The sequence below is a fragment of the Theropithecus gelada genome, chromosome 6 (genome assembly GCF_003255815.1).
Source record: "Theropithecus gelada isolate Dixy chromosome 6, Tgel_1.0, whole genome shotgun sequence".
NCBI classification, from domain to species: Eukaryota; Metazoa; Chordata; class Mammalia; order Primates; family Cercopithecidae; genus Theropithecus; species Theropithecus gelada.
In genome coordinates, this window is record NC_037673.1 from 134432508 (window position 1) to 134438817 (window position 6310).

Consider the following 6310-nt stretch of genomic DNA (forward strand, 5'->3'; position numbering starts at 1 on the left):
TGAGCAATTTAGAAGGGAGTAAAGACATCGCTTCTCGACCTTTTGGCTAAGGTCAAGTGTAGAAGGGAGCAAAGATCACCTGGTGACCATCCAGCAGGCTATCCCGTGGCAAAACTCCTTATCTGGGGAATTTAGAGGTAATCAAACTTCCCTAGTACCTAAAGTCAACATCTGATTCTAGGCCTCTTCCAACATGTATAAGTAATTAAAATTTCTATACATTTCTGGAACGCCATGCTGAAACTAATTTGACAACCCTAAGCTCCCACCTTAAGGTCCATAAATGCCCCAAATCCACCATGCATGCTCAGTCCTCTCGCTGAGGCACCACGCTACACCCTTTTGCAGCGTTCTTCCTTTCTAATGAACTTTCCCTTTTCAAACCTATACTGTTCTTTACTAACCCGCGAGTCAACCACTTCCAGTGCCAGAGCTCTGGAACCTCTCCTGACAATCTGCATTTTACAGAGAAAGACACAGACACACAGAAACGTTAAATCATTAATGAAACAGAGCTGAGACGTGAAGCTAGGCAGTCTTGCTTCAGATTCACTCTGGGAAAGTGCAATGGAACAACTTTCCAAATTTGTTGGTTTTGATATTCTTGCCAAAAGATGGAGGCCTTATAAAACTGGCAAAAAAGCACACTTTTGGAACAGTGTGTACTTAGGATTTGCAACAGAGAGAAACATTTTCTATTTGATGTTAATAGAAATCAAGAGATGGAAATCCTTCCTCTGGAATCCAAGTAAAATTCTTTTTTTTTTTCCTTTTTTTTTGGAGACTGAGTCTCGCTTTGTCGCCTAGGCTGGAGTCAGTGGCGCAATCTCGGCTCACTGCAACCTCCTTCTCCCAGGTTCAAGCGATTCTCCTGCCTCAGCCTCCCAGATAGCTGGGACTACAGGTGCTTGCCACCATGCCTGGCTAATTTTTGTATTTTTTAGTAGAGACGGGGTTTCGCCATGTTGGTCAGGCTGATCTCCAACTCCTGACCTCAGGTGATCCGCCCACTTTGCCCTCCCAACGTGCTGGGATTACAGGTGTGAGCCACCAGGCCTGGCACAAGTAAAATTCTAAATAGAAATGATAACCACGTATCATTCCAATATGACTGTATAATTAAATGGATATAATGCCAGCTGGGAGCATTGTGAAATTTTTTTTTTTACATTTCTTATTTTTGGTTTACATACTCCTTGAAACAATCTGACAACTAGGAATAATCATCTTCACTCTATTTTGTAGTGACAACTAATGATTATAATACACTGTTTGCTGGTATTAACTACGTCACTCACAGGAATCAGTAACAGCGGAGGGTCTGTATGGGAAAATGTGCAGGTCCCTGAACCTTCAGGTGCGTCCCCTGGTGATGAGATTGGTTCTGCCCACGCTCATGGCAAGTTCCCTGAGGGCTTCTGGGTGTTAGGGCAGCCAGGGCAAATTTCCACTTGGAAGTACCCTTAGTTATCATCTTGTCCAGGTATACTACTTTACAATTGAGGAGGAAACTCAGGCTATGAAGGGAAGGGAGTCAATGGCAGATGCAGAGCTAAAGACCAGCCTCCTGATGGGGTGACAGCCATCCCAGTTTGCCTGGAACACAGGACTTTGTCCAGGGGAAAACAGGATGAGCTGGTCACTCTGCCTGTTGGCTCTGGTTGTTCAGTGCTCTTTTAAATGTCTCCAGGGAGTTGCATGGTCCCAGGTTTGGGAAGAACCTTTGTCTGTTTCCCATGACTTTCAAAATTTACACTTAAGAAGCTTCATAAATTTGCACATCATCCTTATCCAGGGTTATGCTAATCTCTATATCATTTCAGTTTTAGTATATGCACTGTCACAACAAGCACTCCTTACAGGATTATTAAGTGTGCCTACTGCCCATTTCCCTGCATCCTCTCTCTCTTGTTTTCTCCGGGAAAGCTGAGTTTGCAGGGGAAGGCAGGGTGATAATCACTTAGGAGTTAAGAGGGAATGTCCTCAGTTCTGGAAAACCAAGAACTCCTGCTTCCGTTTCTGAATATGCTGAAAACGATATCCAGAGAGTGAAGCAGTATCCCTCACATCACATGGAAGGTCAGAGCTGGCCTCTGAGGTGGACAGCTCCTAAAAAGAGGTGATTTCAGGGATGGCCCTGACTGCCCCTCTACACCAAACCCCTCTTCTTCCTACTGACTCAAGCCAATGATTCCATCATCAGAGTTTCATTCCTGCAGCTTAAATCAAACAAAGGCTATACTTTTATTAAATGTAAATTATCTGAGAAAAGATTAAGAAGTTTTCCATCTCTCTGAATGAATGACTTTCTCAGAAACTCTGACCACTTCCCTGCCTCTGCAGTGCATTCATTCTAGTCTGGGGTTCATAGCTGAGGCTCACAGAGTGTTGGAGACCTAGCTCTTCAACACTCTGCATTTCCTCTGCATACCCCCCTTCCATGTCATCCGCAGGCTGAGGACATCTCTCCATCCGCTCCCATCAGAGGGCCACATGAGTGCAGTGTCTCACAGGGTAGTGTCTAAACTCCTCTGCTTACTCAGGAAGACCTTCTATTGCCTGATTTGCTAAATGATATGCTCTGGAGGGCAGGGTGCTGGTCAGCCGGTTAATAGATGTATTCCCAGCATCTAACCTGGTGCCTGGTACCTGGTACTTAAAATATATTTTTTTTTGGCTGGGCGTGGTGGCTGGTGCCTGTAATCTCAGTACTCTGGGAGGCTGAGGTGGACAGATCACTTGAGGTCAGGTGTTCAAGATCATCCTGGCCAACATGGTGAAACCCTGTCTCTACTAAAAATACAAAAATGAGTTGGGTGTGATGGCGGGTGCCTGTAATCCCAGCTACTTGGGAGGCTGAGGCAGGAGAATCACTTGAACCCAGGAGGCAGAGGTTGCAGTGAGTCAAGACCATGCCATTGCACTCCAGTCAACAAGAGCAAAACTCCATCCCAAATAATAATAATAATAATAAATAATAATGATATTGTTATCTTTTTTATTTTCATTTTTCTAATGATTAGTGACATTGAACATCTTTTCATATGCTTGTTGGTCATTTGTACATCACCTTTGGAGAGATGTCTAGTCAAGTCCTTGCCCATTTTTAAATTGTATTATTTGTTTTTTGTTGTTGTTGTTGAGCTAGAGGAGTAATTCCTCTATTATATAAACTGTTCTAGATCATAGAAGAAAATTGAAAATGTACCTTTCAGTTTATGGGACTAGCAAAATCCTTTTACTAAAACCTGACAAAACTAGTTTGAAGAGGAAAAAAAGCATAGACCAATCTCACTTGTGAGTAAGAAGCATAAAACCTAAATCGGATATTAGCAAAGAGAATCTAAAAATATATTAAAGGAAAAACACACGATCCATTAGGGTTTAGCTCAAGATTCAAAGATTTTTGAATCTTAGGAAATGTATTAATTCATTACATTGCTGGCATTAATGGCAATAACCAGCTAGAAAATCAATCAGAAATAAAGGTTCTTTATATGAAAAAGACTATAAAGGTTTTCTGAAAGACATAGAAAAACAATCTGAATAAAGGGAAAGCCTACTGTGCTACTGGATGGAAAGATTAAATGGTATAAAAACGTCAATTTTCTCCTCAAATTTATCAATAAATTTAGAATAATTACAATTATAATCTCAATGATTTTTATTTGACAATTTGATTATAAAGTTTTTCTAAAAGATATAAATGTATTATACAAGAAAATTCTTGAAAAGAATAAGGAGGAGGCACTTGTTTTATTAAATATTAAAATATGCTATGACAAAAAAGCAAAAAAAAATGCTATGATTACATAGTAATAACATGTGAATTATTATTGTTTTTATTTTTTTGTTTTTGAGATAGAGTCTCACTCTGTCATCCAGCCACTGGAGTGCTCAGTCTCGGCTCACAGCAACCTCTGCCACCTGGGTTCAAGCGATTCTCCTGCCTCAGCCTCCCAAGTAGCTGGGATTACAGATGCCTGCCACCACACCTGGCTAGTTTTTGTAATTTTAGTAGAGACAGGGTTCACCATCTTGGCCAGGCTGCTCTTGAACTCCTGACCTTGTAATCCACTCACCTCAGCCTCCCAAAGTGCTGGGATTACAGGCGTGAGCCACCGCACCCGGCCTATTATTGTTATTGTTGTTTTTTTTTTGAAAGAGAGTCTCAGGCCGGGCGCGGTGGCTCAAGCCTGTAATCCCAGCACTTTGGGAGGCCGAGACGGGTGGATCACGAGGTCAGGAGATCGAGACCATCCTGGCTAACACAGTGAAACCCCGTCTCTACTAAAAATACAAAAAACTAGCCGGGCGAGGTGGCGGGCGCCTGTAATCCCAGCTACTCCGGAGGCTGAGGCAGGAGAATGGCGAGAACCCGGGAGGCGGAGCTTGCAGTGAGCTGAGATCCGGCCACTGCACTCCAGCCCGGGCTACAGAGCAAAACTCCGTCTCAAAAAAAAAAAAAAAAAAAGAGAGTCTCACTCTGTTGCCCTGGTTGGAGTGCAGTGGCACGATCTCTGCTCACTGCAACCTCCACCCCCCAAGTTCAACGATTCTCATGCCTCAGCCTCCCAAGTAGCTGTGATTACAGGCATGCACACCCCCAGCATGCCTGGCTAACTTTTTGCGTTTTTAGTAGAAACGGGGTTTCACCATGTTGGCTAGGCCGGTCTCGAACTCCGGGCCTCAAGTGATCCACCCACCTCAACTTTCCGAAGTCTTGGGATTATAAGTGCTGGGTGAGCCACCAAGCCCAGCAAAAGTGTATTATTAGCAAAAGAAAAGACAAAGATATATGAAATAGAATAGCAATTCCATGGCTAAATCTATGGATGTATGGGAATTTAGTAGGCGGCCTTTCTCATTTAAAAAAAATTTTTTTAATTCTTTTTTTTTTTTAATAGAGATGAGGCACAGTGGCTCACACCTATAATCCCAGCACCTTGGGAGGCCGAGACAGGCAGATCATGAGGTCAGGAGTTCGAGACCAGCCTGGCCAACATGGTGAAACCCCATCTCTACTAAAAATACAAAAACTAGTTGGTCGTGGTGGTACGTGTCTGTAATCCCAGCTACTCAGGAGGCTGAGCCAGGAGAATGGCTTGAACTCAGGAGGCGAAGGTTGCAGTAAGCTGAAATTGTGCCACTGCACTCCAGCCTGAGTGACAAAACAAGACTCCATCTCAAAAAAAAAAAAGTAACAAACCTGCACATTATGCACATGTACCCTAGAACTTAAAGTATAATAATAATAATAAAAGAAAAAAAAAGTAGACATGAGGTCTCATTATGTTGACCAGGCTGGTCTCGAACTCCTGGCCTCAAGCGATCCTCCCATCTCCACCTCTCAAAGCGCTGGGATTACAGGTGTGAGCAACCATGCCCGATCTGTAGGTAGCATTTCAAATCAGTGGGGAAATTATAAATTATTTAATAAATTGAGTGGCAATTGCCTGCCTATATGAGGTGCGGGGGATAGATGAAAGGCAAGCCCCATATAATATACAAAAGTTAGTTACATATATAAAAGGTCTATAATTAGAAAATAAAATCACAACAAAAGAAAAAGAAAATACAGAACATTTTTATCATATTTAAATGAGGCAGTTTGTTCTATTAATTACTCAAAACCTAGAATACTTAAAGGAATAAGTTGACCAAAACAGAAAAAAAAAATTTAATTTCTTTAGGGAAAAAGACAACATATTCAAAATTAAAAGTTGGGGTGGATACAGTGACTCATGACTGTAATACCAGCACTTTGGGAGTCTGAGGCAGGAGGATCACTTAAACTCAGGAATTTGAGATCAGCGTTGGCAACATAGTGAGACCCTGTATCTAAAAATTAGGCAGGTGTGGCCAGGTGCCGTGGCTCAAGCCTGTAATCCCAGCACTTTGGGAGGTCGAGGTGGGCAGATCACAAGGTCAGGAGATCGAGACCATCCTGGCTAACATGGTGAAACCCCATCTCTATTAAAAATACAAAAAAAAAAAATTAGCCGGGCGTGGTGGCGGGCACCTGTAGTCCCAGCTACTCAGGAGGCTGAGGCAGGAGAATGGCGTGAACCCGGGGAGGCAGAGCTTGTAGTGAGCCGAGATTGCGCCACTGCACTCCAGCCTAGTCGACAGAGCAAGACTCTGTCTCAAAAAAAATTAGCCGGGTGTAGTGGCATATGCCTATAATCCCACCAACTTGGGAGGTTAAAGTGGGAAGATTCCTTGAGCCCATGAGCTCGAGGCTACAGTGAGCTATGATCACACCACTGCACTCCAGCCAAGGTGACAGAGCATGACTCTGTCTCCAAAA

General features: G+C 43.0%; 1 non-coding gene across 1 annotated transcript; it reads right to left on the bottom strand.

The window, feature by feature from the left end:
• Positions 1 to 1750: 1750 nt before the first annotated feature.
• On the bottom strand, positions 1751 to 1853 carry LOC112627224. Its single transcript, XR_003120076.1, has one exon. It is a non-coding gene; the product is annotated as a U6 spliceosomal RNA (small nuclear RNA).
• Between the last annotated feature and the right edge of the window lie 4457 nt (positions 1854 to 6310).